This window comes from Pan paniscus, chromosome 5 (assembly GCF_029289425.2).
Source record: "Pan paniscus chromosome 5, NHGRI_mPanPan1-v2.0_pri, whole genome shotgun sequence".
In the NCBI taxonomy this organism is placed as follows: Eukaryota; Metazoa; Chordata; class Mammalia; order Primates; family Hominidae; genus Pan; species Pan paniscus.
Window position 1 is genome coordinate 179,052,346 of NC_073254.2, and position 24,748 is coordinate 179,077,093.

Genomic DNA, 24,748 nt, shown 5'->3' on the forward strand with positions numbered 1-24,748 from the left:
AGAGATTTTACTGAATAATCTATGTTTTGAGTAGATAAATTAACCGCAAAATAAAACCATTTTCATTTACCCTTTCTTCCCATCCAGAAATCAAAATGTTGTGGTCAAAATCTTTCTGATGCAAAGGATGAAGACTGGTCTTGGATAAAATCAATGTCCTGGGATACAGATACACAAAATATAAAAATCTCATAGGGCACTGAAGACATCTATGACACTGACCACAAGTGTGATCTTCCATGGTCCCAACTTTCAGAAACGGAAGAATGACCCGGCTGAGGGAGTTCAATGGGACTATGTTAACTGACATATTCCAATAGAAAGAAACGTATGATGCTTTAACAACTTACATGAACATTATTAAAGTAATGGCTAATACTTTATCCATGAATGATACTGAAGTGATTCCATGCTGTAATATAAGGATTTGCTAAAATTACATTATAATTTATAATGTTACATCATATATACATATTTTACTCATCTGTAATTTTGTTAGAAATAATTTTAGCAGTTACTTCACAAGAAATGAAAAGTATTAGAAATAAAAAAATTTGTATATTCATGAGTGCTTTGTGTAGTTTTCCTTTAAGGTACTATATAGATAGCTTTCACTGACTATTAAATTTTTTTTCCCAAATAGAGGAAATTATACACACACACACGCAAAATTTCCTTAGCACTTAGCACTTGGCACACTTAAGTGTCTGGTACAGATGTGTGTGTGAATATAAAATCAGAAGTAGATGAGCCATTTCAGGGATATTTTATTGCCTATACTAATTGAAAAATGGGACCTGAAATTTTAAGTTTGGAATGATAAATTTTCTTTAGTATTAGGGACTTGGATTAGGAAAAATCCAAGCATACAACTTTTTGGCTACTACTACTGCTGAAAAAACAAAAGAATCACATACATAGACAGTGTTCTCTTGCAACATTCTGGGAAGACTATGACATTCTCGTATCATGTAAACTGTTACTCCATTTTCTTTACTTATGTGGAAGTAGCTCTATAACTAATTAAATCTTGTGTGAAACGTGTGAATGCAGTCACTTCTTTCTTTTTTTTGAGATGGAGTCTTGTTCTGTCGCCCAGGCTGGAGTGCAGTGGCACGATCTTGGCTCACTGCAAGCTCCAACTCCTGGCTTCACACGATTCTCCTGCCTCAGCCTCCTGAGTAACTGGGACTACAGGTGCCCGCCACCACGCTCAGCTAATTTTTTTGTATTTTTAGTAGAGATGGGGTTTCACCATGTTAGCCAGGCTAGTCTTGAACTCCTGACCTTGTGATCTGCCCGCCTTGGCCTCCCAAAGTGCTGGGATTACAGGCGTGAGCCACTGTGCCTGGCCAGTCACTTCTTATTTTACTTTTTTTTTTGAGACAAGGTCTTGCTCTGTCACTCAGGCTGGAGTGCAGTGGTGGTATCATAGCTCACTACAGCCTCAAGCTCCTGGGCTCAAGAGAACCACCTGCCTCAGCCTCCCAAGTAACTGAGACTACAGGGGTGTGCCACCATGCCTGGCTAATAAAAGAAAAACATTTTTTATTTGTATTTTTTTCAAAGCCAGGGTCTCACCATCTTGCCTAGGCTGGCCTTGAACTCCTGGGCTCAAGTGATCCTCCTTCCTGCCTTGGCCTCCCAAAGTGCTGGGATTACAGGCGTGAGCCACTGTGCCTGCCCCTACAGTGATTTTTTAAAAAAGTAAATCCTCCCTTCTATTCTACCATCTATTTCTTCAGTTTTCCTCCAATTTTTTTGACCATGTCATCTGTTTCCTCCAATGTCTCCTCTTCCTTCCTTCTCCTTCAACTGCATTCTCATTGACCTGAGAATTTCTCTACTCTTTCAATTTCTGAGGTCTCATTCATTTTTCAGTGTTCAGTTCTCAGATGATGTCCCAAAACCCATCCAGTTTCTCAGGCCCTGACTCTTCTTTGCCACCCCGACAGCTTATATCTACACCCCAGAAGCTGATTCTCCATGGCTGGAGCTGACCAGATTCCAGATCACAGTCGCCACACTCCCACCCTGCTAACTGGCTGCTCCTCTCTCTTCCCTGTTCCTATCACAAGCATCGATATTCTTCAGTCTCCCACGGGCTCTACTCCTAAGCAGGGAGGCCCTCAAGGGCTATTCCTGCATTGTTCTGTACTAGAGTGTGAGCTTCATGCAGGCAAGGCTCAGGTCTGTTGTGATCAATGCTGTCAGCCCAGGGTCTAGAGCAGTAGTGCCCAGGATGGAACAAACATGCAGCGTGAATTTTTGTACAAATGACATGAACAGCTCCATCTATTCATGACATACCACATACCTTTGCTTTGCCACATGGATTTTAAAAATATATTAAAGTAGAAAATTATCTCAATAGATGCAGAAAAAGCCTTCGATAAAATTCAACACCCTTTCATGCTAAAAACGCTCAATAAACCAGGTACTGATGGAACGTATCTCAAAATAATAAGAGCTATTTATGACAAACACGCAGCCAATATCATACTGAATGGGCAAAACCTGGAAGCATTCCCTTTGAAAACCAGCACAAGACAAGGATGCCCTCTCTCACCACTCCTATTCAACATAGTGTTGGAAGTTCTGGCCAGGGCAATCAGGCAAGATAAATAAATAAAGGGTATTCAAATAGGAAGAGAGGAAGTCAAATTATCTCTGTTTGCAGATGACACAATTGTATATTTAGAAAACCCCATTGTCTCAGCCCAAAAACTCCTTAAGCTGATAAGCAATTTCAGCAAAGTCTCAGGATACAAAATAAATGTGCAAAAATCATAAGCATTCCTATACACCAATAATAGAGAGTCAAATCATGAGTGAACTCCCATTTATGATTGCTACAAAGAGAATAAAATACTTAGGAATAAAACTTAAAGTGATGTGAAGGACCTCTTCAAGGAAAACTACAAACCATCGTTCAAAGAAATAAGAGAGGACACAAACAAATGGAAAAAAATTCCATGCTCATGGATAGGAAGAATCAATATTGTAAAAATGACTATACTGCCCAAAGTAATTTATAGATTCAACGCTATTTCCATCAAGCTACAATTGACTTTCTTCACAGAATTAGAAAAAACTACGTTAAATTTCATATGGAACCAAAAAAGAGCCCATATAGCCAAGCAAAAAGAACAAAGCTGGCGGCATCATGCCACCTGACTTCAAACTATACTACAAGGCTACAGTAAAAAAACAGCTTGGTACTGGTACCAAAACAGATATATAGACCAATGGAACAGAACAGAGGCCTCAGAAATAACACCACACATCTACAACCATCTGATCTTTGACAAACCCGACAAAAACAAGCAATGGGTAAAGGATTCCCTATTTAATAAATGGTGTTGGGAAAACTGGCTAGCCATATGCAGAAAACTGAAACTGGACCTCTTCCTTACACCTTATACAAAAATTAACTCAAGATGGACTAAAGATTTAAATGTAAGGCCTAAAACCATAAAAACCCTAGAAGAAAACCTAGGCAATACCATTCAGGACATAGGCATGGGCAAAGACTTCATGACTAAAACACCAAAAGCAATGGCAACAAAAGCCAAAATAGACAAATGGAATATAATTAAACTAAAGAGCTTCTGCACAGCAAAAGAAACTATCATCAGAGTGAACAGGCAACCTACAGAATGGGAGAACATTTTTGTAATCTATCCATTTGACAAAGGGCTAATATCCAGAATCTACAGGGAACTTAAACAAATTTACAAGAAAAAAACAACCCCATCAAAAAGTGGGCGAAGGATATGAACAGACACTTTTCAAAAGAAGACATTTATGCAGCCAACAAACATTAAAAAAAAAGCTCATCATCACTGGTCATTAGAGAAATGCAAATCAAAACCACAATGAGATACCATCTCATGCCAGTTAGAATGGCGATCATTAAAAAGTCAGGAAACAACAGATGCTGGAGAGGATGTGGAGAAATAGGAACAGTTTTACACTGTTGGTGGGAGTGTAAATTAGTTCAAACATTGTGGAAGACAGTGTGGCAATTCTTCAAGGATCTAGAACTAGAAATACCATTTGACTCAGCAATCCCATTATTGGTTATACACCCAAAGGATTATAAATTATTCTAATATAAAGATACATGCACACGTATGTTTATTGCAGCACTATTCACAATAGCAAAGACTTGGAAACAACCCAAATGCCTATCAATGATAGACTGGATAAAGAAAATATGCCACATATACACCATGGAATACTATGCAGCCATAAAAAAAGAATGAGTTCATGTCCTTTGCAGGGATATGGATGAAGGTGGAAACCATCATTCTCAGCAAACTAACACAGGAACAGAAAACCAAACACCACATGTTCTCACTCATAAGTGGGAGTTGAACAATGAGAACAATGAGGGCATGGGGTGGTGAACATCACACACTGGGGCCTGTCGGTGAGTGGAGGCAAGGAGAGGGATAGCGTTAGGAGAAATAAGTAATGTAGATGACGGGTTGATGGGTGCAGCAAACCACAATGGCACATGTATACCTATGTGACAAACCTGTACGTTCTGCATATGTATCCCAGAACTTAAGTATAATTAAAAAAAAGAAAAAAGAAAATAATAACCAATATTTGTGGATCACTGTTTTCTGCATTTGATACTTATCTGCTTTATTTCTTACAAAAACCTTATGATGAGGCAGAGGGAACATATTGTTAAATTTCCACTTTAGAAATGTTAAACTGAGACTCGATGGGCAAGTAATGAGTCTAATTTCTTCACCTGAATTTGGTTTCATCTTCTCTTAACTTCTTACAGACTTTGCTTCATCTAGAATCTCCTATTGGCTTTGTCTCATGTGACTGTCCCCTGCTTTCAACTCCCACTCTCTCAATGGCTTACTCTCTCTTGCCTAACAATTGGAATATTGTACTAATTAACCTCCTATTTCCTTTTTCTTTTTTTCTCTTTTTTTTTTTTTTTTTTTTGAGACAGGGTCTTGCTTTGTCACCCAGGTTGGAGTACAGTGACCTGATCTCGGTGCACTGCAACCTCTGCCTCCCAGGCTTAAGCAATCCTCCTGTCTCAGCCTCCCGAGTAGCTGGGACCACAGGCTAGTGCCACCATGCCCTGATTCTTGTATTTTTTTGCAGAGACAGGGGTCTCACTATGTTGCCCAGGCTGGTCTCGAACTCCTGGGCTCAAGCAATCCACCCGTCTTGGGATTACAAGTATGAGCTACCATGCCTGGCCCTATTTCCATTCTTAACAAAATTCTATTTTATACTTCTACCAGAATTACCTTCAAAAAATACAAATTTGATGTCATTCTTCTTAAAAACTACAATAGTTTCCCTGACCTCCCAGAAGATTTCATCTTTTCCCAGACATGGTAATACAGAAACTAGAATAAAACAATTTCTATAATCCAGATTGAAGAGTAATGAAAAAATAATTTGGTACAAGAAATTTTCAATTAGCCTTCACAGGGTTTCAGTATCTTTTGAAAGTAACATGTATTGGCCGGGCGCAGTGTCTCATTCCTATAATCCCAGCACTTTGGGAGGCCGAGGCGGGTGGATCACCTGAGGTTGGGAGTTCGAGACCAGCCTGACCAACATGGTGAAACCCTGTCTCTATTAAAAATACAAAATTAGCCGGCCGTGGTGGCACATGCCTGTAATCCCAGCTACTTGGGAGGCTGAGGCAGGAGAATCGCTTGAACCCGCGAGGTGGAGGTTGCAGTGAGCCGAGATTGTGTCATTGCACTCCAGCCTGGGCAACAAGAACAAAACTCCATCTCAAAAAAAAAAAAAAAAAAAAAAAAAGAAAGTGACATGTATTTTTCCATATAACAATTTGAAAGACACAAGCTTCAAATGGCATTCATTTTATGTGTGTAGAGGTATTATAGTAATAGTTAATACAGCTATGCATAAGATGTACTTAGGGCTGATGTATCTAGCTAGCTAAAGGCAATACTGCTTATTACTATTGCTCTCATATTAAAAATTAACATTTTGTGAAACACGCACAATGCACTAGAATGGCCTTGGTTAAACCATCAGGCGGAGCCAGTCTACAGATAATGCTGCCTCAATTCCTAGATGTCGTGGAAATAAAACTCTTAATGTTTTATTACTTCATCGTCTGAAGTTAAACAAGTCCTACAGGAGGATAACAGTAGGCCAGAGTCATAACATTGCTCTATGTAATGTCAGCACACTGATGCTAAATTCTTTTTTTCTTTTCTTTGAGACAGGGTCTCACTGTGTCGCCCAGGCTGGAGTGCAGTGGCATGATCAGAGCTCACTGCAGCCTGGACCTCCCAGGCTCAAGCAATCCTCCCTCCTCAGCCTCCCCAGTAGCTGGGACCACAGATGTGTGCTACCATAACTGGCTAATTTTTTGTAGAGATGAAGTTTCGCCTTGTTGCCCAGGCTTGATGCTAAATGATGCTACTGCCAAACCCAGCATGGTGATGACTTTCCTGTATCTCATTTGAACTCATGAACGTATGTAATTCTCTTATGTTCAGCTGTCAAGGAACTTACATTTTATTGTATCTTTTTTTTCTGGGAGAATCTTTTAGCTACCACCACTTTATATTTATAAAATCCCATTCTTGTTTTCTGTGAGATTTTTAAAAACAAGATAACCAGACGTAACTCTATGAAGATAAATTATGGGTGAAAACTCTTTCAACTAAATTAATTCAATATAGTGTTGTGCAAAATGCTATGCATTCCTGTCATTTGGGGGAGGTGTTTAAATTTCTCAAGACCCTTCCTAAATGAAATCAGTATAAAAGATGTGAAATCATTACTTCATATTTTCTATCAGTAGCTTCAGTTATAATTCAGGGACCCACTAAGATACTGCTGGCTGCCAAAGTTTACCAAAGCAAGGAGGCAACCCGGTCATATTATCTATTTAGAAACTCAATGCTCTATAGGTGGCACTCCTTTCCTGTTATGTTTGGATAAAGAGAAATGATTGTGAAATAAAGAACAAAAGAAATTAAAAAGGGTAGCAATGTATGAGAAGATAAGTGATTGTGAAACAAAGAATGTAAGAAAGTAAACAGAGTAGCAATGTATGAAAATTTCACCTTCATAGCATTTACTTAATACATTTTATTCCTACATAACTAGATTATTGAACAAACTGGACTTGAGAGGAGGCAGGCAGGACACAACCTTATTTTTCCTTCCACTGACTCTTTAAGCCCAATCTGTGGACTTGTTTCTTTGCCTCTTGGATGAAATGTTGGGCAGATTCCACAGCTTTTCTGGTTACTTTTTAAAAACACTGTGAAATTCATAATGTAAAATTTAACCATCTTAACAATTTCTAAGTGTACAATTCAGTAGTGTTAAATATATTCATATTATTGTGCCACCAATCTCTAGAAGTGTTTCATCTTGCAAAACTGAAACTCTAAACACATTAAGCAACAACTTCCTGTTTCTCCTCCCTTCCAGCCCCAGCAATCACCGTTCTACTTTCTGTCTCTATGAATTTGACTACTCCAGATATCTCATATAAGTGGTATCATATAGTAGTCATCTTTTTTGTGAGTGGCTTATTTCACTTAACATGATGCCTTCAAGTTTTATCCATATTGTAGCATTTGTCAGAATTTCCTTCATTTTTAAGGCTGAATAATATTCCATGGTGTGCATATACCATATTTTGTTTATTCGTTCATTCATGCATGGATACCTGGGTTGCTTCCACCTCTTGGCAATTGTGAATAGTGTTGCTATGAACATGGGTATACAACCATCTCTTCAAGATCTTGCTTTCAATTATTTTGGATATATACCCGGAAATGAGATTGTTGGATCATATGGTAATTCTGCTTTGAATTTTTTGAGGAACCATCAAGCCATTTTCCATAGGGGCTGCACCATCTTGCATTCCAACGACAGTGTACAAGGGTTCCAATTGTCCCACGTTCTCATGAACACTTATTTTGTATTGTGTTTTGGGTGGCAGCCATCCTAAATGGTATATGGTGATATCTCATTGCAGTTTTGATTTGCATTTTTCTAATGATTGGTGATGTTGCATATCTTTTCATATGCTTGTTGGCCATCTGTATATCATCTTTGGAGAAATGTCTATTTAATTCTTTTGTCCATTTTAAATTTGGGTTATTTTGCTCTTGTCGTTATTGTTGAGTTGTAGGAATTCTTTATGTATTCTGGGTATTAACCCCTTTTCAGATTTATGACTGGCAAATATCTTCTTCTATTCCATAGGTTGCCTTTTCACTCTGTTGAATGTGTACTTTGGTACACAGAAGTCTTAAATTTTGATGGAATCCAATTTGTATATTTTTACTTTTGTTGCCTGTTTCTGGTCATGTTTAAGGTACTAGAACCTCTAGTTAAATAACCGAGTCTAATACAGTGCAATAGTCAAAACTCTGGACACTCCACCAGTTGGAAACCTCTCCCTCCCGCATCCAGCCAGCTTCAGATTGGACGATCTGTGGTGGAGTGGCAGAGGGCTGGCGCTGGGATGCCTGGCTTTTCCTCTTTTCTCCAAATTGCTCTCAACTTGTTGCAGGTGCTTGTTGTTTCTGACCCCTCTGTTAGAAGGTGTTGGGCCCAGGGAGAGCAAGAATCTGCAGAAGTGGTGCACCCGTGATCTACTCTCAGGGTCCTCTAGATGGTGGGTATCAAATCTTGGTTCTTCCTCTCAAAGAGAACTTTTGAGGGTTCCTCAAAGAACCCATGAGGGAGCTGGCTGTAGCTCTTCTGAAGCCATGCACTGATCAAAAGAAGTGTGCCTGACATTAGTGGTCAGGGACAGCAAGTCCTTTCGGGTCTTCGAGCTGGTGTGAGAAGTATCTGATGCTGTACTGCTGCTGGCCCTTGGTGCACCAGGCAGCCATGCCATGTCTGGCACTTTTGCCTGTGAGATGCCCAAAGGCTCATGTTAGTGGGAAACATGAGCAATGGCAGGCTGGTTGTGTGGGAGGTGAAGGCTGAGCAGTCCTGCTGTAGACTGACCTGAGGGAGTCCAAATGCTCCTGCTACCATGGCTTGTCTTTTACTACGTGGTGTATGAATCCACTAGTTGTTGTTTGGTGGTATATTACATTTTGCGGTAGCAATTAACTCCAGCTCCAAGGAATACAGGTTGAACTCCTGAGCTCTCCCCTTGAAGCTTCTTTCCCGCCTAGACACTGTGTGGTACACCAGTATCTCCAGAACAAGCGCCACCCCTGGTCTCCCTGCACTCCCTGTCTACAGCGTCATGCTGGGCGGGGCCTAGTGCTCACAGCCTGCTATCTCTCTGCAGGGCCTTGCAGTTGGTGCCTTTCTTAGGATGTAGCAGTACCAGGTGCTACTGCATGGTTCTCAGCCTCTAGGGCCTTGGCTTCCCCTGAGAAGGGAGTCCCATTTAAACATCCTGCTGGGCGCGGTGGCTCACGCCTGTAATCCCAGCACTTTGGGAGGCTGAGATGGGTGGATCACTTGAGGTCAGGAGTTTGAGACCAGCCTAGCCAACATGGCAAAACCCTGTCTCTACTAAAAATACAAAAATTAGCTGGCTGTGGTGGCGTGCGTCTGTAATCCCAGTTACTTGGGAGGCTGAGGCAGGAGAATCGCTTGAACTCGGGGGATGGAAGTTGCAGTGAGCTGAGACTGCACCACTGCACTCCAGGCTGGGTGACAGAGTGAGACTGTCTCAAAAAAAAAAAAAAAAGTCCAGTTACCTGACTATATTACAGAGAACAAAGAAAACTAAAACAAGTAGCAGTTTAAAAATGAGGCACTAGTGAAATTACTTGATAAAAATACCTCTGAAAAAAAATTTTTAGGTACTTTATTTATTTATTTATTTATTATTGTTATTATTTGAGATGAAGTCTCACTCTGTCGGCCAGGCTGGAGTGCACTGGTGTGATCTCGACTCACTGCAACCTCCACCTCCTGGGGTTCAAGTGATGGGCCTGCCTCAGCCTCTTGAGTAGCTAGGACTACAGGTGCATGCCACCACGCCTGGCTAAGTTTTGTATTTTAGTAGAGATGGGGTTTCACCATGTTGGCCAGGTTGGTCTCAAATTCCTGACCGCAGGTGATCCACCTGCCACAGTCTCCCCAAGTGTTGGGATTACAGGTGTGAGCCACTGCGTCTGGCCATAATTTCAATAATAGTATCTGAAATAATGTATCTTATTAACCCATCTTATAACAACAAGTGACTCAATACGGAAATTCAAGCAAAACCAACGTCATGATGTCTTAGTCTGTTTTCTGTTACTTACAACAGATGACCTGAAACTGGATGATTTATTCAAAAGAGGAATTTATTTCTGACAGCTCTGAAGGCTGAGAAGCTCAAAGTTGAGGGGCTGCATCTGGTGAGGGCCTTCTTCCTGGTGGGAACTGTGCAGAATCCTGAGGTGACAGGGCATCACATGATGTGCTGGCTCAGTTCTCTTTCCCCTGCTTAGAAAGCCACCAGTCCCACTTTTGTGACATCCCATTAATCAATCAACCCATGAATCCTTGCGTGGGTTAATCTATTAATGAGGGCAGAGTCCTCATGACCCAATCACCCCTTAGAGAGCCCCCACCTTTTAATACTGCCACATTGAGGATTGAGTTTTAGAGGGGAATGCTACCATTCCACCCCTGGTCCCCCAAAACTCATTTCCTTCTCACATTCATTCTACTCCCATAGTTCCAAAGTCTGAACTAATTCCAGCACAAAATTCCAGTTCAAAGTCCAGAGCCTCACTTGTGAGCCTGTGAAACCAAAACAAGCTCTCTTCTTCCAAGATACAGTGGTGGTACAGGCATTAGACAGACATTCCTATTTCAAAAGAGAGAAATAGGCAAAAAGAGAGGAGTAATAGGCCCCAAGCAAGCCCAAGACCCAGCAAAGAAGATGTCAAATCTTAAAGCTGGAGAATAGTCTCTTTTGACTCCATGTGCCACCTGCTGTACACACTGGGGCAGAGGTTGGGGCCCTAAGGCTTCAGGCAGCTGCCCCCACCCCCTGGCTTTGCTGGGTGCAGTCCCTGTGGCAAAGTGCCTGAAGCTTTGCCATGCAGGTGCTGCATGCTGCTGGGGACTCCACCGCCCTGGGGTCCTGGTGGTGGTCCCGCTCCCATGGCTCCACTAGCAGCCCTGGTGGGGACTCCCTGTAGCAGCTCTGACTCCACATTTCTGCTAGCATTACTCTAGTGAGGGCTCTCTGCAGTGACGCCATCCCTGAACATGTCTCTACCTGGCTTCTAGGCTTTCAGCCACATCCTCTGAAATCTAGGTAGAGGCTGCCAATCCTCCGCAGCTATTGCTTTCTGCAAGCCTGCAGAATTAGCATCATGAGACACCATCAAGGCTACAGCTTGTATCTTCTTGAGCAGCGGGTTGATCCACACCTGGGACTACTTGAGCCACAGCTGGGGCAGCTGAGAAGCACCTCACCAGAATCTGGTTAGCAGGGTCCTGAGGTGGCCCTGGGGAGGGAGTCTGTGGAAGGTGTCTTGGGCTCATCCCTGCCCTCATAGGCCTCTGGGCCTGTAACAGCGGGGAAGCCTCAAAGGTCTTTAAAATGGCTTTGCGGTCTTTCTTTCATTGTTTTGAGGAGAAGCACCTGGCTTCCTTCTAGCTGTGCTAATCTCTTTGGCAAGAGGTCGCCGTGCTACATCCTTGATTTCCTCTTCTAAACATGCTTTTTCACTTTTTTTGAGGAAGGGTCTCACTCTGTTGCTCAGGAATGCAGTGGTGTGATCATGGCTCACTGCAGCCCCCTAGGCTCTGGTGATCCTACTACCTCAGCCTCCTGAGTAGCTGGGACTACCAGTAGCTGTGCACCACCACACCCAGCTATTTTTTTTATTTTTTGTAGAGGTGGGGTTTTGCCATGTTGTGCAGTCTGGTCTCAAACTCCTGGACTCAAGTGATCTGCCTGCCTCAGCCTGCCAAAGTGCTGGGATTACAGGCGTGAACCACTGTGCCCAGCCATTTTTCACTCTTTATATGGCCAGGCTGAGAATTTTCCAAATCTTTCTGCTTTGCTTTTCTTTTAGTTATAAATTCTGTCTCCAAGTCATTTTTTTCCCTCTCACAGCTTAATGTTAGCAATTAAAAGTAGCCATGTAGCAGCCTGAATGATTTTCTGCTTGGATATTTCTTCCACAGATACCCTAGTTCATCACTTTCAAGTTTGCTCTTCCACAAAGCCCTCAGACATGGACACAGTTCAACCAAGTTGGTTTTTTTTTTTTCTAATTTATAAAAAGGATAGCCTTTACTCTAGGTTCCAAGAGAGTTCCATTTGAGACCTTGTCAGAATGGCCTTCATTGTCCAAATTTCTATCAGTATTCTGGTCATGATCACTTAAACAATCTCTAGTGAGTTCCAAACTTTCCTTAGTCGTCTTGTTGTCTAAGCCTTTACCAGAATGAATTGAAGGCTTTTTCTGGCCTTGGCCTGCTCCTCCAAATGCTTCCGGCCTCTGCCCTTACTTTCACGTTTTCAGGTATTCATTATTAGCAACAGCCCCACTTCTGATACCAATTTTCTTAGTCCATTTTCTATTGCTTATAACAGAATATCTGAAACTGGATAATTTATAAAGAAAAGAAATTTATATATATTGATGATAATTGCTTTCCAGAAAGATCGTGAGGGCCTTCTTGCTGGTGGGGACTCTTTGCAGGGTCCCAAGGTGGTGCAGGGCATCACATGGCTAGCGGTCTGAGTGTGCTAGTTCAGGTCTCTCTTGCTGTTCTTATGAAGCCACCAGTGCCACTCCTGTGATAACCCATTAATCACTTAACTCATTAATCCATTGATCCATGTGTGGATGAACCCATACATGAGGGCAGAGCTCTCATGACCCACCACCTCTTAAAGGTCCTGCCTCTCAAAACTGCCACACTGGGGATTAAGTTTCCACATGAGTTGAGGGAACAAACATTCAAACCATAGCTCATGGGAAAGGCATAAGAGTCAGGTTAACACAAAAATATTACTAGCTGTATGAAAAAAGCAAACTAAATTGTTGGTCATTTGGGCAACCATTGTTTGTAAACAAAAATGCAACTTATGAGATGAATGATAAACCTGGGTATCTGCAAATCAAGGAGTTAGAAAAATTTGGAAAACTACTAGATGAATTGAGCTTAATATAAGAGTTCCTATGACCCCTGGTCTGTTTAGCAATGCCTTCTTAGAGCTATGTCAGTCACTGGCCTGTTAGTACTCATGGCTGAAACAGTATAAGATGCTGATGGAACAGAAAATGAGGCACCTTTTGAATTTAGGGGGTAAACTGAGAATTTAGGGTCAACTTGACTAGGACTCGTTCTCTGCAGATTGGTCTTCCAGAGATGGAGCTGGCCTCCCATGGAATAGGACCACTGGGTTCTGAAATATGCACCACAGATACTAGCTAGAATTGAGTACCTAAGGCAGTGAAGTTAATCATGATAGAATGCTGAGTGGCAGATCAGAGTTGGAAACTACTGATCTACCAGGTTACATAGTTAAAATTATAAGACTTGGCTCCTAGACTCTGACCATGCCACGGGAAGGCCTGGTACTCCCCCTGTCATGTAGCTGATCACGTTTATGTAAGAATACAAGGCTGAAGTCCATTTCCTGGAGTCTAATATCCAGCTCTTCTCAGTCAACGTGAGCCACCCACCTGTGGGGGGGCAATGGGAAACTCTGCACTTGCAATTCTTCTTGTCTTGGTAAGTTTAGGCCTGGTGTGTGCTGCAAGGACACTGGAGCCCTGAGAAAGGCTTCTTAAAGTGGGGACTCCTAAGCTGAGTACTTAAGGACGAGAAATTTGCTAGGTAGGCAAATGGTTTGTGTGTGTTGTGGAGGTGGAGGGGATGGGAACAGCAGGTGGGTATATCAGATATCATTTGGTTCTTTCATTAATCATTTCTCTCTTGAGAAATGATTTCTTTCTTTAATCACCTCTCTCTTGAGAATTCATATTTTTCAACTCATTGCAAGCATATTTTGTTTTACTTCATTGAGGAGAGTTCTAATAGCTGTTTAAAAATCGTTGGCTGCTAATTCCAGTATCTGGCACATCTTGGCATCGGACTCAGTTGATTTTGAGAATATGTTTCATTTTCTTGGTTCTTTATATGATAGGTAGTTTTTCTTATTGTATACTGGACCTTATCAATATTAAGTTGTAGAAATTCTGGATTCAGTTAATTTTCTCTCATGATTATGATTTCTTTTGTTTAAGCAGGCAATCGTCTGTGTTTGAGTTGCAATCTCTATTTTTTGGGGTGGCAGCTTCAGTCTCAGTTCAGATATTTTTTCTCTAGATGAGCTGCTTTGAATTTGGTCCATACATACGTGGTTCAAGGGTCACTCGGAAATGTGGGCAGACATGTTTGCTGAAACCTTCTCTTGCTCTTTTGCTTCCAAGATTCTTCCACTTTTTTCAGTGTCCATGATTCCCTAGCTCGGTTTTTTTTTTTTTTTTAATTTCCCTGGTCAAAAAGACTGCTGTTCTCAATTAGTGTCTCCTCCAAGACCACACACTCCAAATAGACTATATTTAGCCCCAGAACAGAAGCCATAAAAACAGAGAATTTGTACAGCTCCCATCCTCTTTTTCTCTGAGCTTGTCTCCTCCACCCGATTTCGTCTGCTCTGTCCACTCTCCAATTCACTGATGTAGTTGCTTTGGTATTGTGTCCAGTGTTTATAGATATTTTCTGTTGGGACTCCTCCAGTTGGGTCTTGTTCTGTCATTACTGGAGGTGAGGTGAAAATTCCTACTATTTATCTTTTAGCATAAAAGATGTGTTATTAAAGAAGGTAAAATCCAACTTACTCAGATTCCACTGACATTGATGGGAGTGTAAAAAGTTGGTACAATCTTTCTGGAAAGCATTTATCATCAATATATATCAAGAGCCTAAAAATGTTCATTATTTGACCTAGTAATCTCACTTGTAGGAATCTGCCAAGGAAAGATTTAAAGACACATTTATGATTGAAAATGTTGTTTATAATTTTAGAAGAGTAAAAAATTAGGAAAGCTTCAATGACCAGCAGTAGGACATCATTAAACCAATAATTGCACTTTAGGTGCTATTTGTAAGGAATACTGAATAATATGGGAAAACACAAAATATACTTAATGATAAAAACAGAAAATAAAATTATATTCATCATCCCAATTTTATGGAATTATAAACATATACATAAAAAGACTGAAAGGCAATATTATAAGTGATAATTCTTACTCAATTTTGGTGGTGAAATTAGGAGAGATCTTTTTTCTTTTTCATAATTTCTCTCCTTCCTCTCTTCCTCCCTCCCTCCCTCCTCTCTTTTTCCTTCCTTCCTTCTCCTTCCTTCCTTTCTTTCTTTCTTTTAGATAGGGTTTCACAGTCTTCCTTCCTTCCTCCCTCCCTCCCTCCCCCCTCCTTCCCCCTTCCCTTCCCTCCCCCTTCTTCCCCCTTCCCTTCCCCTCCCCTCCCTTCCCCTCCCTTCCCTTCCCTTCCCTTCCCTTCCCAGTCTCTTTCTCTTTCCCTCTTCCTTTCTTTCTCCTTCCCTCCCTCCCTCCCTTCTTTCTTTTCTTTCTTTCTTTTTCCCTTTTCTTTTTTCTTTTCTTTCTTTTGATAGGGTTTCACAATGTTGCCTAGGCTGCAGGGCAATGGTGCAATCATGGCTCAACAACTCACTGCAGCCTTGACTTCCCAGGCTCAAGCAATCTTCCCACTTCAGCCTCCCAAGCAGGTGGGACTACAGGCATGTGCCACCAAGCCAGGCTAATTTACAAAATTCTTTTGTAGAGACAGGGTCTCACTCTGTTGTCCAGGCTGGTCTCAAACTCTTGGGCTCAAGCAATCCTCTTGCCTTGGCCTCCCAAAGTGCTGGAATTATGCCATAATTTCTAGTAACTTCCAAATAGCCTCAATAAAATAAAATGGAATAAATAACAATGAAAACAATTTTTAACAGCCATAGACCCCAAAAGTGATATACTAGAAAGTAAATTTTCTACCCCTCCTCTTACCCCTGATAAAAATAACTTTTGCTAGTTATCAGGAATCATTAATATATGTACCCTATTCAAACAATGAGGGAGGTATGGACAAATGTTCCAAGACTTTTGGGTTCCACAGACCAATAACTTTTCAAAAACAATTTTAAGAATGGACAATTAGGGGGAAAAATTCTGAACAACTACTCTTTATTATCTTTAATTTCTCACACCACCCTCTCCTCTAATATAATCTCAGAATAAAGGACAGTTCTTTAATTGGGAAAAACTTATAGTATTGTCTTTATTTTTCAGTTTTTGCCATGGATTGATAGTTTTTGTGGACTGAATCAAATCTAAGGATCAATGGGATTAGATGGATTCTCAAGTCTTTTTCTGTATTGTGATTGTATGGTCTTCAACTCATTTTTAGGACCTGGAGTCCAGATGTGACCAGTGTCATGTCATAAATCATTAACTTTATTTGCTTGAATGAGTGTTCCAATTTCTCCTCATCCTTAATAACTAGTTATTGTCTGTCTTTTTAAATTTTAGCCACCTTAATGGGTATGAAGTAGTTTTGATTTGCAATTCCTTAATGACTAATGTTATTGAACATTTTCCATGTGTTTATTGGCTATTTGTTTAAATTCTTTAGAGAAATGTCTCTTTAAACCCTTTACTCATTTTTAAAATAGGTTGTCATTTTATTGTCGAGTTGTAATTCTTTGTATATTCTGGATAATAAATTCTTTGTTAGATATATGCTTTGATAACATTTTCATCCATTCTCTGAGTTATCTATTCACTTTCTTGATGGTGTCCTTTGAAGCACAAGTTTTAAATTTTGATGAAATCCAATTTATCTTTTCTTCTTTCACCATTTGCGCTTTTGATGTCATATATAAGAAACCATTGTCTAATCCACAGTCACAATGTTTTACTGTTATGTTGTCTTGAGTTCTAGCTCTTACACTTAGGTCTATAATCTATTTGGAGTAAATTTTTGTAAATGGTGTGAAGTGGGATTTGACTTAATTCTTTAGCATGTGGGTATCTAGTTGTTCCATTACCATTTATTGAAAAGATCATTCTTCCCTTATTGAATGATCTTGAACATGTCAAAAATTAATTGACCATAGATGTATGGATTTCTAGACTCTGTAGTATTCCATTGATCTATATTTCTATCCTTATCCCTTACCACACAGTTTTGAATACCATAGCTTTGAAGTTGGGAAGTGTGAGTCCTATAATTTTGTTCTTTTTCAAGATTGTTTGGCTACTAAGGTTCCCCTGTAATTCAATATGGGTTTTAGGACTGGCTTTTCCATTTCCATAAAAAAAGTCTGTTGGGATTTTGATTGGTATTGCATTGAATCTGGAGATCACTCTGGGGAGTCCTGCCATCTTTACATCATTAAGTGTCCCAATATGAATATGTAATGTCTTTCCATTTATTTAGGTCTTCTTTAATTTCCTTCATGAGTGTTAAGTAGTTTTCAGTGTACTGTATAAGTCTTGCATCTCTTTGGTTAAATTTATTCTTAAGTATTTAATCCTTTTCAATGCTTTTGTAAATGAGATTGTTTTCTTAATTTCCTTTCAGATTGTTCATTGCCAATGTATAAAAATGCTATTTTTATAAACTATTGATTTTGTGGTCTGCAAACTTGCTGAACTCATGTATTACTTCTAATAGTGTTTTCATAGATTGCTTAAAATTCTGCAACTAAAGATATTTTAATTTTTCCTTTCCAATCCGGATGACTTTTCTTTTTCTTGCCTAAATGCCATGACTAGAACTTCCAGTACAATGTTGAATAAAGTGGCAAGATAAGATGTCTTTGGCTAATTCCTGATCTTATAAGGAAAACATTCAATCTTTCACCGTTAAGTATTATGTTGTGGAATTTTCCTAGATGCCTTGTACAGGATTGAGGAAGTTTCTGTCTGTTCCTAATTTTGTTGACTGTTTTTAATATGAAAGTGTGTTGAATTTGTTAAATGCTGTTTCTGCATCTATTGAGATGATCACGTGGTTTCTGTTATTATATTAATATGGCATATATTCTTTTCTTTTAATTTTATTTTTTAAACTCTTATTTTAGGTTCAGGGTACATGTGCAGATTTGTTATATGGGTAAACTTGTGTAATGAATATAACATATTATATTGATTGACTTTTGGATTTCACAACCTTATATTCCTTGGATAAATCCCACTTGGTCATCCTTTTCGTATGTTGCTAAATTCAGTTTGCTAGTATTTCATTGAGGATTTTTGCATTTATATATTTAAAGGATATTGGTCTACAGTTTTCTTGTGATGTCTTTGTCTGATTCTGGTATTAGGGTAAACTGGTCTCACAGAATGAGTTGGGAACTGTTCCCCTCTTCTTTTTCATAGTTTGTGAAAGTTTGACCTTAATTTTTCTTTAGATGTTTACTAGAATTCATCGGTGAAGCTGTCTGAGTCTGGGGTTTCCTTTGTGGGAAGTTTCAAAAATTAATAATCCAATCTCTTTGTTACAGATCTATTCAGCTTTTCTATTTCTTTTTGAGTCAGTTTTGGTAAATTGTATCTTTCTAGGAATTTGTCAATGTCATCTAAGTTATTTAATTTGGTGGCCTACAATTGTTCATAATATTCCTATAATAATCTTTATTAATGTAGGGCTGGTAAAATATCATTTCCTTCATTCCTAATTTAATAATTTGAGTGTTCTTATTTTTTCTTGGTCAGTTTAGTTTTGGGTTTGTCAATTTTGTTAATCTTTGCAAAAAAAAACCAAATTTGTGGTTTTAGTGATTTTCTCAATTGTTTTTCTATTCTCTATTTCATTTATTTCTGCTCTAATCTTTATTATTTTCTTTCTTCACTGGCTTTGCATTTATTTTCCTCTTCTTTTCGTTTTTTAAGGTGGGAGTTTAGGTTATTGATTTAGGATGTTTCTTCTGTTTTAAATATAGACTTTCAGAGTTATAAATTTCTGTCTAAGCATTGCTTTAGATGCATCCATGTTTTGGCATGTTGTATTTTTTTTTTTTTAAAGACATGGTCTCACTCTGTTGACAAGCTGGAGTGCAGTGGTATGATCATGCATCACTGTAGCCTTGAACTCCCTGGGCTCAGATGATTCTCCTATCTTAGCCTCTCAAGTAGTTGGTACTACATGCATGTACCACCATGCCTGGCTAATTTTCGTATTTTTTTTTTTTTGTAGAAACAGGGTTTTGCCAGGTTGCCCACGCTGGTCTTGAACTCCTCGGCAATCCACTCACCTTGGTTGGGATTACAGGCACGAGCCACAGCATCTGGCCTATTTCTGTTTCTATTCACCTCAAATTACTTTCTAATTTTTCTATGATTTCTCCTTTGAACCATTTATTATTTAGGGGTATATTGTTTAATTTCCACACATTTGTGAATTTCCCAAACTTCTTTTTATTATTGACTTCTAACTTAAATGTATTGTGATTGGAGAACATACATTGTGCAATTTTCACTATTTTAAAATTTACTAAGGCTTATTTTTGGTCTAACATAATCCTGGAGAATGTTCCATGTGCACTTGAGAAGAATGTGTATTCTGTTGTTAAGTATTTCTATAAATGTCTAAGATTAATTAGTTTATAATATATTTCACATCCTCTTTTTCTTTGCTGATCTTCTCCTTAGTCTATCCACTATTGAAAGTGGGGTTTTGAAATATCTATTGCTTTGAGTTGTCTAATACTCCCTTTAATTCTACCACTTTTTGCTTCATGTATTTTGGAGCCCTGTTGTTAGGTGCATATGTGTTTATAATTGTTGTCTTTCTGAAGATTGACCTTTTTATCATAAAATACATTTCTTCACCTCTTGTAACTATTTTTATCTTAAAGTCCATTTTGTCTGAGATTAATGTAGCTACCCCAGCTCTTTTTTGGTTACTGTTTGCATGCCATATCTTTGTCCATCCTTTTATTTTCAACCAATTTGTGTCTTTGAATCTAAAGTGTGTCTCTAATAGTATTGTTGGGTTATTTTTTATAAAAACCCTCATTCTGGCAATCTTTGCCTTCTGGTTAGGGTGTTTAAGCCATTTACTTTTGATTAAATTACTGATAAGCTAGGATTTTAATTTACCATTTTGCTATTTGGATTTTTACATGTCTTATGTATTTTTTGTACCTTTATTCCTCCATTATTGCTCTCTTTTGCATTAAATGGGTATCTTCCAGGAAAAGCTTTTAATACTCTTGTTTCTTTTACTGTTTTTTATTTTTTATTTTTTTGAGATGGAGTCTCACTCTGTTGCTCAGGCTGGAGGGCAGTGGCATGACTTCAGCTCACTGCAACCTCCACCATCTGGGTTCAAGCAATTCTCCTGCCTCAGCCTCCTGAATAGCTGGGATTACAGGCATGTGCCACCATACCTGGCTAATTTTGCGTATTTTTAATAGAGATCAGGTTTCATCATGTTGGCCAGGCTGGTCTTGAACGCCTGACCTCAAGTGATCTGCCCACCTCAGTCTCCCAAAGTGTTGGGATTACAGGTGTGAGCCACCACACCTGGCTATTTTTACTATTTTGTAAAAAGATACTTTCTTAGTAGCTGCTCTGGGGATTACAATTAACATCTTAATTTAAGACAATCTACTTCAGATTAATAGTAATCTAATTTCAAGAGTATACAAAAAGTTTTCTCTAGTATTATTCTGTTCCTTCTCCTTCCTTTGTAGTAGTATTATTATTTATTTATTTATTTACTGTGAAACAGAGTCTTGCTTTGTCACTAGGCTGGAGTGCAGTGGTGTGATCTCGGCTTACTGCAACCTCCATCTCTTGGATTCAAGCAATTCTCCTGCCTTAGCCTCCCGAGTAGCTGGGACTACAGGTGTGCGCCACCACACCCAGCTAATTTTTGTACTTTAGTAGAGACAGGGTTTCACCATGTTGGCCAGGATGGTCTCAATCTCATGACCTTGTGATCCACCCTACAAATTACATCTTTATACATTAGAAGCCCATTAATACAGTTTTATAATGATTGCTTTATGATGTAACTGTCTTTTAAATGACAGAAGAATTACAAAGAAAAGTAAATTTATACTATCAATTATATACATATATACGGTCTTTATTGGTGCTCCTTATTTCTTAATGTGGATTTGAATTGCTGTCTAGTATCCTTTCATTTCAGTATGAAGGACTCCCTTTAGTATTTCTTGTAGGGCAGGTGTGCTAATGACAAGTTCTCTCAGTTTTTGGTTATATGGGAATGTCTTAATTTCTCCTCATTTTAAAGGACAGTTTTGCTGGATACAGAATTCTTGAATGGCAGTTTTTTCTTTTAGCACTTTGAATATATGATCCCATTGCCTTTTGGCCTTCATGATGTGGGATGAGAAGTCAGCTGTTAATGTTATTGAGGAGCCCATGTACATGAAAAGTAATTTTTGTCTTGCTACTTTCAAGATTCTATTTGTCTCTGTCTCTTGACAGTTTGAGTAGCATATGTCTAATTGTGGATCTCTTGAATTTCTCCTATATGGAGTTCACTGAACATCTTGAATGTGAAGATCAACATTTTTCATCAAATTTAGTAAGTTTTCAAGCCATGATCTCTTCAGATATTCTGCCCCTTTCTCTCTGCTCTCCTCTCCTTCTGGGGATGTGTATGTTGATATGCTTGATGGTGTCCCACAGGTCTCTGAGGCTTTGCTCATTTTTCTTCATTTATTTTTCTGTTCCTCAGAGTGGATTATCTCAATGGACTTAACTTCAATTTCATGGATATTTTCTTCTGCCAGATCAAATTTGCTATTGAGGCCCTGAAGAAAATTTATCATTTCAATTATTGCACTTTTCAATGCCAGAATTTCTATTTGGTTCTTAAAAAATGTTTTCTCTCTCTTAACTGATATTCACATTTGGTGAGACATCTTTCTCATACTTTAATTCTTTAGACATGGTTTTCTTTAGTTCTTTGAATATATAATAGCCAATTAAAGTCTTTGTCTAGTAAGTTAAAAATCTGGACTTCCTTGGGAACAGTTTCTATTGACTGCTTTTTCTGACTGCCATATGTTCCTATTTTTTGCCTGCCTTGTACTTTTTTTTTTTTTTTTTTTGCTGAAAATCAAACACTTTAAATAATTATAATGTAGTAACTTTGAAAGTTATATTCTTGTACCACCCGTCCAACCTGGGTTTTCTATTGCTGTTTGTTATTCTTTGTTTAATGACTTCTCTGGAAAAATTTTGTAAAATTTGTATTCTTTGTTGCATGTGGCCACTGAAGTCTCTGCTTAGTTAGCTTAGCAGTCAGCTAATGATTAGAGATTTCCTTAAGTGCCCTGAACCAGTAAGTTTTCCATCCTTTGTTGAGTGGCTCTATAAGTGTTGGGCATGCCTTTACTATTTTGGCAGTTTATAGCTCTGTCTTAGCTTTCAATTCCTGGTTGTGCAGATCCTTAAGGTCAGTCAGAAGTGAGTGATTCAGGCCTTCTTAGCTCTTTTCTGGGCATGCATGCAGTCCTACACATGTACCCTATATGTAGTTTCCCAAGAATGTCAAAGCTTTTCTTTTTTTTTCTTTTTTTGAGATGGAGTCTCACTCTGTCACCTGGGCTGGAGTGCAGTGGCGTGATCTTGGCTCATTGCAACCTCTGCCTCCTGGGTTCAAGTGATTCTCCTGTCTCAGCCTCCTGAGTAGCTGGGATTACAGGCACCCGCCACTATGCCTTGCCAGTTTATTTATTTTTTATTTTTAGTAGAGATGGGATTTCATCATGTTGGCCAGGCTGGTCTTGAACTCCTGACCTCGTGATTCACCCGCCTTGGCCTGCCAAAGTGCTGGGATTACAGGCGTGAGAAACGTGCCCAGCCAAATGTCAAAGCTTTTTAAAGCACCTTATCACCACTGCACTCTCAAGATTTTCAATTTTTTTTTGCCAGTCTCTTATTTGCTCTACCTCAGGCAGCTGTGATGTTAAACAATTGCTGCTGCTTTTTGTTCTTAATACCTTGATGTCAGGACTTTTGTCACTGAGAAAGCTCTGAGTCAGGTTAAATAAAGACATGCCTCTGTAAATGGGCTTTTCCAGAGAGCTGCCACAGATGCCAAGTAGTGACAACTGTCTGGAGATGCGGTTTTATTGTGGGGGTGGGGAGGCACCAAGCCTTTCTGCTCCTTTCAATAGCTCCTAAGCTTCTGTTTCTTGGTTACTGACTTTCAAGGCTACTGTGGAGCTGGGAAGAGCGGGATGGAAACAGGTCAAGTTAAAATGCCGTGAAGCTTACTGTTCTTACTAAGATTCAATCATTTTTCTTTAATAAATGTTTGTCATTGTTGCAAGCCGTTGGTTAATTTCTAGAGTTCTGAAAATACTGATTTTGGCAATTCTGGCCTGCATTCACATTGCTTTTATGGAGGAACAGATTTTCAGAGATCCTTATTCCACCATTCCAGAGGTGCTTTGTCCATACACATTAATTTCTGTATTGTACTTTAATATAAACATGTAGTCAGGACATGCTGAAGAATACTCAATTTTTGCTCCAGACTGCTATACTTTTTGAGTTGCCTATTTTTTCCTGCCATTTCTCTTATGTTAGTGCTATGAGTTTTCCCACAGCAGTCCCTCTTCCCTGGTTAATGTTACTTCTAACATATTGTAGGGTCAATAATGAAATAGCCTAGTTGGTTAGCAACATGTTAAGATAGGCTTGGAGGGTCCACTGCAAAGTCTGTTGACTTCGTGACATTGCAGCTGCTCAAAACTCATTTTGGCTTTTTCTCTCCGATGTCCTGGAAGATATGATTTCTAGGCATTTGAGTTTAGAGAAAGTGATTTGGTGATGGGTGATTGCCGAGTCAGATTACACCTATAGTTGTCTACCTAATTCTGGGAAACATGTTTTAAGAGAAATTTGACCAAATAGCCATTTAAAAGTAATAGTAACCAGGATGGTGAGTGGGGAAGTTCCGAAACTGTGCCATATGAGGAATAATTGGGAAGAGTGGTGAATCTCATTGGGAGAAAAAAAACTTGGGGGGGAAAAAGAAAAATTTATTGGGGTACATGATAGGGCTGATTTGGCAATAAAATCATTTTGTCTCCCTCTACCATAATCATGCCCTCATGATTATGACCAATAAGCAAAGGTTATAACAGGCAGGTTTTGAATCAGTATAGAGAAATTTCTAATAATGAGAACTGTCCAACAATGTTATTGGCTAAGCATCTACCATAGCCCAGGCCTGTGGAGACAAAACCAAGTAAGACAGAATTGCTATCTACAGCAGCTCATAAAGTGAAAACCTCATCCTTAAAGTGATGAAACAACGACTAACTGACCATCTGTTAAGGATCCTGAATTAGATAGTGAAGTATGTGACAACTAAAGTCCACTCTAAAATGAACATTTTAAGAGTCTGGCACCCCTACAGAGCTGGCAGAGAACTTTAGGGCGAGATAAAATATTCATTGAGAGTCTAGAAGATTCCAAGGAATACAATATATTTTTGAACTGTGCTCACCAAGGTCTTTTATGGTCACGAAATTATGTATGAAGTTGGCAGCAAGTCAACCTTACCTTAGGGTTTCACTGACACCTAGTGGTTATAATCTAAAATGTTAAAAGACAACATAAAATGATCACAAAAATGTTCGTATTTATAAAAATCATAAATGAATATAGTGATAAAAATTCATTCATTTTGAATTCTCTTTTCAAAAAGAAGTTAAAATTGCTTAAATGGCATCTTATAT

At 39.1% G+C, this 24,748-nt stretch overlaps 1 protein-coding gene across 3 annotated transcripts in view; it reads right to left on the minus strand.

Annotated features, from left to right (window-relative positions):
* Nucleotides 1–24,748, minus strand: part of RSPH3 (radial spoke head 3) — a 112,215-nt gene that overhangs the window by 59,265 nt on the left and 28,202 nt on the right. Inside the window, exon 9 of one of the 3 annotated variants that reach the window (XR_008625808.2) lies at nucleotides 1,874–24,605. The exons of the other annotated variants lie outside the window; for them this stretch is intronic. The gene's annotated coding sequence lies outside the window, so the exon portion shown is untranslated. Of the gene's footprint in view, nucleotides 1–1,873; nucleotides 24,606–24,748 lie in introns of those variants that run through there. 3 annotated transcript variants of the gene reach the window in all.